At 51.3% G+C, this 8,858-nt stretch overlaps 1 protein-coding gene and 1 long non-coding RNA gene across 11 annotated transcripts in view; both read left to right on the plus strand.

Annotated features, from left to right (window-relative positions):
- Positions 1-3,380, plus strand: part of LOC119468891 — a 5,691-nt gene extending 2,311 nt beyond the window's left edge. The window contains exon 2 of the long non-coding RNA XR_005197689.1: positions 3,329-3,380. This is a non-coding gene — a long non-coding RNA (uncharacterized LOC119468891). The remainder of the gene's footprint in view (positions 1-3,328) is intronic.
- The window catches only part of TCF3 (transcription factor 3), a 48,425-nt gene that overhangs the window by 14,945 nt on the left and 24,622 nt on the right, over positions 1-8,858 (plus strand). The gene's annotated exons all lie outside the window — the stretch shown is intronic.

Consider the following 8,858-nt stretch of genomic DNA (forward strand, 5'->3'; position numbering starts at 1 on the left):
AGCTGGGATTACAGGCACGCGCCACCATGCCAAGCTAATGTTTTGTTGTATTTTTAGTAGAGACGGGGTTTCACCATGTTGACCAGGATGGTCTCGATCTCTTGACCTCGTGATGCACCCGCCTCGGCCTCCCAAAGTGCTGGGATTACAGGCGTGAGCCACCGCGCCCGGCCGTCTGCTTTGTTTTAAAGGGCATGCCATGTAAATAAGGACCACAACCTTTTTATAAAAATTGGGTATATGGCTGGGCTGTGCTTCGCACCTGTAATCCCAGCACTTTGGGAGGCCGAGGCAGGCAGATCATGAAGTCAAGAGATCGAGACCCTCCTGGCCAACATGTTGAAACCCTGTCTCTACTGAAAACACAAAAATTAGCTGGGCATGGTGGCAGGCACCTGTAATCCCAGCTACTCAGGAGGGTGAGGCAGGAGAATCGCTTGAACCTGGGAGGCGGATGTTGCAGTGAGCTGAGTTCACACCAATGCACTCCAGCCTGGCAACAGAGCAAGAATCCATCTCAAAAAAAAAAAAAAATTGGTATACGTATTTGGTACAAAGAAAACTTGTAGTATGAAAGAAAATAAGGATAAGCCACATCCTCTGAGAAAAATGTAGTAAAACCAGAAATAAAAGACCAAAAAGCCAGGCTGGGCGCGGTGGCTCATGCCTGTAATACCAGCACTTTGGGAGGCGAAGGCATGCAGATCATTTGAGGTTGGGAGTTTGAGACCAGCCTGACCAACATGGAGAAATCTCTTCTCATTAAAAAAAAAAAAAGGACCAAAAAGCAAAAAAGAGCCCTGCTGCTGGGAAGTATCCAGATTCCTTTTTTATCCATCTGTTGGATTAAGGAGGAAATTAAAACAGTTGTGACAGAATAGACAGGAATTGGCAGTAATGTAAACTCATAGAAACTATGAGGTGTGGCCAAAGCTGCGCTTGGGGGAAGAGTCATAGTCTTCTGCATTCTCGTTATTAGCACAAATGGAACAAACAGAAATCGATGAAGCAGTTAAATCAAGAAGTTATCCAACAACAGAATAAACTGAGTGAAATCTTTTCTTGATGATTCGAAGTGCCTCGTAGAGTTTTCTATGTTGCTGCTTGTTTTTTGTTGTTTTTTTTTCTTCGGAGACAGGATTTTGCTCTGTTGCCCAGGTTGGAGGACACTGTTGCAACCGTATATTGCTGCAGCCTCGACCTCCTGGGCTCAAGCCATGCTCCCACCTCACCCTCCTGAGTAGCTGAGACCACAGGCGCACATTACCACACGTGGCTAATTTTTGAATTTTTTCTAGAGGCAGGGGTCTTGCGGTGTTGCCCAGGCTGGTCTTGAACTCTTGGGCTCAAGGGAACCTCTTGCTTCGGCCCCCCGGCATGCTGGAATCACAGGCGTAAGCGTCGGCACCCAGCCAGCTGCTCAGTTTTAGTTGCTGTCCCGCTTCTGTCACTGTTTTTCAGATGTCCCTGCCCCCATGTTTTCCAACATGCCGATTCTGCTGATTTCTTTTTTTTTTTTTTTTTTTCAGAGTTCTGCCCTGTCGCCCAGGCTGGAGTACAGTGGTGCAATCTCAGGTCACTACAAGCTCCACTTCCGGGTTCAAGCGATTCTCCAGCCTTGGCCTCCCGAGCAGCTGGGACTACATGTGCTCACTGCCACTTGCAACTAATTTTGTATTTTTAGTAGAGACGGGGTTTCATGGCCAGGCTGGTCCTGATCCTGACCTCAGGTGCCACCTGCCTCAGCCACCTAGAGTGTTGGGATTACAGGCGTGAGCCACCGCCCCCGACCTGACTCTTGTTCGCGATCTTTGCAACGATTAAGTCGTGTGTCCTGCCGATCCCCGCAAGGAACTTGAGCTTCTTCTTTATGTTAAATTCATAGACAAATGTGGCAGGAAGCACTTGCCCGTGTAGCGCTGAGTCTTCCCATCGTGAGAACCTGGTATTGGACCTCGCTTATTTAAGCTCTCCTTTGTAGTCCGTAGTTTGAAAATGAGCTTTGAAAATTGCAGTGTAAGACACTTAATCGTGTTGCTGGTTTGGGGTGTGATTTGGTCGCACACACTTCAGACAGGGTGGCGTGTAGGTGTTTGACGATTTTTTGTGTAGCAGTGTACGGTTCTTTCCCTCGTTTGTTTGGGTTTGGGGTTTTTTTTGTTGTTTTTTCTGCGACCAGGTCTCACTCTGTCACCCGTGGTGGAGTGCAGTCGCCCATTCGTGGTTGACTGCAGCCTCGACCTCCTGGACTGCGAGCAGCTGAGACTATGAATGTACGCCACCATGCCCAGCGAATTTTGGTATTCGTTGTAGAGATAGGGTCTAACTCTGTTGCCCAGGCTGGTCTCAAACTCCGGAGCTGACGCAGTCCTCCTGCCTTGGCCTCCCGAAGAATGGTGTTTCAGGCGTGAGCCACCGTGCTCAGCCATACTCATTTTCTGTCTTCGTTCACTCCTGAGACATCCCTTAGTTTTTTTTGTTTGTTTTCACACGGAGTTTTGCTCTTGTTGCCCAGGCTAGAGGGCAATGAATGCTGTGATCTCGGCTCACCACAACCTCCACCTCCCGGGCTCAAGCGATTCTCCTGCCTCAGCTCCCAAGTAGCTGGCATTACAGGTGTGTGCCACGACGCCCAGCCAATTTTCTGTTTTTAGTAGAGATGGGGTTCCTCCATGTTGGCCAGGCTGGTCTTGAACTCCTGACTTCAGGTGATGCACCCGCCTCGGCTTCCCGAAGTGTCAGGATTACAGGCGTGAGCCACCGCGCCCGGCCAGTTATTTGTGTTTTTCGCTTTGGCCAGTTTTCCAGGTGAGCCATCACCGTTTTCATCCCCAGACCCACAGCTTCCCCCCGACCCCAGCGTTGCCTCTGTGCTTTTTACATTGTGTGGTTTTTCTAGAACCAAATGGTGGGGGCGATGGTGAGGACCCCACTTTGGGCAGGTGGGTTGGCTCAGCCCTCCTTTGCAAGCCTGATACTGGCTGTGGGTTTGAGCTGGATCTTCTGTCTGCCTGCTTTTGCCACGTTCAGGTGTGTCCCCCTGTCCTATATGAAGATACATGGTGGGCAGTCAGTACTACCAGGTACATATGGGTCTTGGAAGGTCCCTGGCTTCCCACTCACCCTTTGCTCGGCCAGGTGCGCTGCCTCACGCCTGTAATCCCAGCACTTTGGAAGGCTGAGGAGGGCAGATAACTTCATCAGGAGTTCGAGAGCAGCCTGACCAACATGGCAAAACCTTGTCTTTACTAAAAATATAAAAATTAGGGCCAGCCATAATGGCTTATACTCCCAACACTTTGGGAGGCCGAGGTGGGTGGATCACGAGGTCAGGAGTTCAAGACCAGCCTGCCCAACACAGTGCAACCCTGTCACTACTAGCAATACAGAAACTACTTGGGGAGGCCAAGGCAGGCAGATCACGATGTCAAGAGATGGAGACCATCCTGGCCGACATGGTGAAACCCCATCTCTACTAAAAATACAAAAATTAGTTGGGCATGGTGGCACGTGCCTGTAGTCCCAGATACTTGGGAGGCTGAGGCAGGAGAATCGCTTGAACCCAGGAGGCGGAGGTTGCGGTGAGCCGAGAATTCGTCACTGCACTCCAGCCTGGGTGACAGAGTGAGACTCTTTCTCAAAAAAAAAAAAAAACAATAATAATACAAAAATTAGCTGGGCGTGGTGGAGGGCACCTGTAATCCTGGCTACTTGGGAGGCTGAGGCAAGAGATTCACTTGAACCTGGAGGTTGCAGTGAGCCAAGATTGTGCCACTGCACTCCATCCTGGGCTACAGAGCTAGGCACTGTCTCAAAAAAGAAAAAAAGGGCCGGGCACAGTGGCTCATTCTTGTAATCCCAACACTTTGGGAGGCCAAGCTGGGCAGATCCCAAGGTCAGGAGTTTGAGACCAGCCTGGCGAACACAGTAAAACCTGTTCTTTCTAAAAATACAAAAATGAGCCGGGCATGGTGGTGGGTCCCTGTAATTCCAGCTGCCTGGGAGGCTGAGGCAGGAGAATCGCTTGAACCTGGGAGGTGGAGTTTGCAGTGAGCCAGGATCGTGTCACTGCACTCCAGCCTGGGCGACAGAGTGAGACTCTATCTCAAAAATAGATATGCATATATTTTAAATCATTTCAGCCACATTTTAAGCTGTGCCACCGTTTGGCTCTTAGATAGCATTCGGAAGCACCTGTCATTGGGCCTGTGGGGAGTCTGGGCCCCCGTGTCCTCTGTGCGCTTGCTCTGCTGGTTTCTTTGTCCTTCACTGGGCTGCCCCGCGCATCCTCAATTTCACTGACTTTGCTTCCGAAGAATCTGCTGCGTTGGCGAATTGATATTGATCAGTTGACTGCCTTTCTATCGGCATTTCTTCTCCTTCTAAAGTTTTTTTGGTGACTTTGAAATTGCAGGCCACCTTTGCCGACGTCCGCCCTCTTCTGTTTCATCACGGGGTTATGGAGGACCGCACCCTGGGGAACCCTATCTCATTGGTTTCCATAATGCCTATTTTTCTGGTATTACTGACGTTTCATACTTTTTTTTTTTTTTTTCCTGATGTCTTCTTCAAGGCAGGTTTCTTCAGAGGTGTCTGTGTTCCAAGTTGGAGGTCCCTTCTTGACTTCTAGGTCTCCAGGGCCAACAGTCAGCTTTGGCTTGAACGCTAGCCGCTGTTGGGAGGGTGCGGACCTCCTGCCGAGGCTGAGGCACGGGTTGTGGCTGCCCGCCTTCACGAGTACTTAAGGGATTCTTGGGTGTGGAGCTGCGATGCCTTTAGGTTTCAGCTGGACCATGTTTGGATTTTTTTTTTTTTTTTTTTTTTTTTTTTTTTTTTTTTTTTTTTTTTTTTTTTTTTTTTTTTTTTTTTTTTTTTTTTTTTTTTTTGAGATAGAGTTTCGCTCTTGTTGCCCAGGCTGGAGTGCAATGGCGCATTCTCGGCTCACCGCAACCTCCGCCTCCTGGGTTCAAGCGATGCTCCTGTCTCAGTCTCCCGAGTAGCTGGGACTACAGGCATGTGCCACCACACCCGGCTAACTTTTTGTATTTTTAGCAGAGACAGCATTTCACCATGTTGGCCAGGATGGTGTCCATCTGTTGATCTCGTGTTCCACCCGCCTCAGCCTCCCAAAGTGCTGGGATTACAGGTGTGAGCCACCGCGCCCTGCCCATATTTAGATTTTTAATCTGTTTAATGTCAGGCTGAGAGCGCGGCCCTTCCCCGCCATGCTGTTTGTCAGTTTCTCATATATGTTGAAGTATTTGGATGCCAGGTTTGTGGGCACTTGTGGGCTCGGGACAGTGGGATTTCACTGTGGACTGAGCCATCGTCAGCAACAAAAGAAAATTCCCTTGGCCAGCTGCAGTGGCTCGCGCCCGTAATCCCAGCACATTGGGAGGTTGAGGTGGGCGGATCATCTGAGGTCAGTAGTTCGATGCCAGCCTGGCCAACAAAGTGAAACTCCGTCTCTACTAAAATACAAAAAATTAGCTGGATATCGTAGTGGGTGTCTATAATCCCAGCTACTCGGGAGGCTGAGGCTGGAGAATCACTTGAACCCGGGAGGCAGAGGTTACAGTGAGCTGAGATCGCTCCATTGCACTCCAGCCTGGACAGCACAGCGATGCTCCATCTTAAAAAAAAAAAAAATCCTCCCTTGAATTAAGACTTTGATGTGGCCAGGTGCAGTGGCTCAAACCTGTAATCTCAGCACTTTGGGAGGCTGAGGTGGGCGCATCACCTGAGGTCGGGAGTTCGAGACCACACTGACCAGCATGGAGAAATCCTGTTTCTACTAAAAATACAAAAATTACCCAGGCGTGGTCGTGTACCCCTGTAATCCCAGCTACTCGGGAGGCTGAGGCAGGAAAATGGCTTGAACCTGGGAGGCAGAGATTGCAGTGAGCTGAGAACATACCACTGCCCTCCAGCCTGAGCAACAGAGCGAGACTCTGTCTGGAGAAAAATTCAAAGGGACCGGGCGCGGTGGCTCACACCTTAATCCCAGCACTTTGAGAGGCTGAGATGGGTGGATCACCTGAGGTCAGGAGTTAGAGACCAGCCTGGCCAACATAGTGACACCACATCTCTATAAAAAAAAAAACGCCAGGCGCGGTGGCTCACGCCTGTAATCCAAGCACTTTGGAGGCCAAGGCGGGCGGATCACATGAGGTCGGGAGTTCAAAACCAGCCTGACCAATGTGGTGAAACCCCATCTTTGATAAATAATATAAAATAAAAAATAAAAGAGGAAACTTTGAAACGAATGTTACGACGCTTCCTTTCCGTTCGCGTTGCTTGGCAGATCTCCGTGCACTTGCTTGTGTCTCCCAAGTCGCCTGTTCCGGAAGTATCTTTTGTAGGCGCCGTGTTTTTAGATGAGATGTTAAACACCCGTCCGTCTTAGTTCCCAGCCTTTCCTTCCGTAATCTTTCCACCCGTGTGCTGCCAACCCTGTTTCCCTTCCCCGGCGTATGCGTTTTCCTGAATTGTTTCGGAAACTCTGCTGCTCGGCGCCTCTGCGAGCGGTGGTGTTCCTGGTTTTGAGTGACGCGTTTAAGGCCGTGATTGTATGTAGTGGTTAGTACTCCGCGTTGTGAGTATCACGCTCTCAACTTCCGAAGTGAAATCACATGTGCCCCCTTCTGTGAGAAAGTGAAAATGGAGCCTGTGTTTTTCTTCCCTGCTGGTATTTGGTGTCAATAAATCGCTCCTTTTAAAAAACATTGGATCCGTTCATAATTGCGTGTTTGCGTCTTACTAGGGAGCGTTTGTACATGACGTAGGGACTTCTGCTTTCCGTGAGGGCCTGAGCAAATGACGTCTATCTTTAGCAAGGTTTCTTCATCTGTACAGTGGGGATGATGGAAGCCATTGCAAGGTTTTGGTGAAATGAGAGAAAACTCGCAGAATGCCCCCTCAGGGCTTGCGCTGGTGTGCCTGTCTGTCACGGGTTCTGGGAGTCTCTGGTTAGTGGTTAAATGTGCTCACTGCCCGCACTTCATTCCGTAAAACCCCAGGCTGTGTCATTTTTTTTTTTTTTTTTAAATTAGGGGTTTCACCATGTTGGTCAGGCTGGTCTTGAACTCCCGACCTCAGGTGATCCGCCTGCCTTGGCCTCCAAAGTGCTTGGATTACAGGCGTGAGCCATCACGCCCGGCTTAGCTGTGACATTTCTTTAAGGATCTGTGAGGCTTGCAGTCTTAAGACAGTCTTCTGTTTTTTTAGGATAAACAGTTGAACTTCTCTGTCCTTTCTGCTGTGTGTTTGGTTCCCTCTCGAGTCTGTTGCTTGTTCAGAGATCACAGGTTGGCTTACCGTTTGGTTTTGAGGTGGGATCTCTCCCTGTCACCCAGGCTGGAGTACAGTGGTAGGATCGCTGCTCACTTCTGCCTCGACCTCCCGGGCTCAAGCAGCCCTCCCGCCTCGGCCTCCCAGAGTGCTGGGATTATAGGCTTGAGCCACTGTGCTCAGCCCCGGGTTGGTTTCTGAGCTTGTTTTGAGGGGCAGGCTCTCTGGTCTCCACACCTGGAAGCAGGCGTGGGATGGGGTTGTCTGTTCTCTCTGCAAAGCGGGGCTTGTTTCTCTGAGTTGTTACTTACGTCTATGAGCCACGCCCACTCTTGGGGTAAGCTCTGCCCTCCAGGGAAACCCCAGGGCCCTGGGGGAGCGGGTTGCGAGGGGTCCCTGGTTCTGGGGGAGGGAGTTGCCTGTTTTCCCCGCCCAGCCTCGTTGCCTGCCCAAGGTCATGTCTGGCCACTTTCAGGGCTCGGGACCCCCACCCTTGGGTGGTGTGTGGTTCCAGTCGCTCTCTCTTCAGCCTTGGGGGTGTCTGCTCAGGGGTAGGCCACGGGGCCCTGCTTTCCTGCCTGCGACCCCCAGACACTAGGGGCAGATGGAGGAGGGCTCCTGCAGGGTCTCCTCAGCTGTCCGCAGGGAAGGGCTCTGCACTGCCCCAGACACGTTTTCTCCCCACTGCTGGCCCTCTCAGAATGCTGGGTGCGTGTCCACGGCCTGCGGCCCCTGAGCAAGGAAACGAAGCGAGAGGATGGACCCAAAGCGGCTGCAGGGCGGGGCTGGGCCGCGGCGCGTGCGGGCCCGTCACCTTCTCCCACAGCTTGAACTTATGTGAGGTGGATGCCCTGCTGGTGGCACGTGCCTGTGATCCCACACTTCCGGAGAGGGCGGGGTGGGGAGATCGCTTAAGGCCAGCCTGGGCAACGTAGGGAGACCCCACTGGTACAAAAAAATTCAAAAAATTCACCAGGCACGGTGGCTCATGCCTGTAATCTCGGCACTTGGGGAGTCCGAGGCGGACGGATCACCTGAGGTCTGGGGTTCGAGACTAGACTGGCCAACACGTATGGAGCTCCCTCTCTGCTAAAAATACAAAAATGAGCTGGGCGTGGTGGCGGGCGCCTATAGCCGAAGCTACTTGGGAGGCTGAGGTGGGAAAACCACTGAACCCAGGAGGCAGGTGCGGCACTGAGCCAAGATCACAACACCGCACTCCAGCCTGAGCAACAGCGCGAGACCCTGTCTCAAAATAATAATTTTTTTGAATGCTGCCCTACCCAAGGAAAAGCCACCCCTAAATTCAAACCTCTGTCTGATCTCACCCCTCCACAACCCCCAGGGGACTGGGAATGGGCCTGCGGAGCATCAAAGCCACAGGGGCCAGACCCCAGGCAGGGCATGGGACAGGCTCACGTCGGCATCCTTCAAGATTTTTTTTTTTTTTTTTTGAGACGGAGTTTCACTCATGTTACCCAGGCTGGAGTTCAATGGCACGATCTCGGCTCACCGCAACCTCCGCCTCCTGGGTTCAGGCAATTCTCCTGCCTCAGCCTCCTGAGGAG

Source organism: Cebus imitator, unplaced genomic scaffold (assembly GCF_001604975.1).
Source record: "Cebus imitator isolate Cc_AM_T3 unplaced genomic scaffold, Cebus_imitator-1.0 Scaffold524, whole genome shotgun sequence".
NCBI classification, from domain to species: Eukaryota; Metazoa; Chordata; class Mammalia; order Primates; family Cebidae; genus Cebus; species Cebus imitator.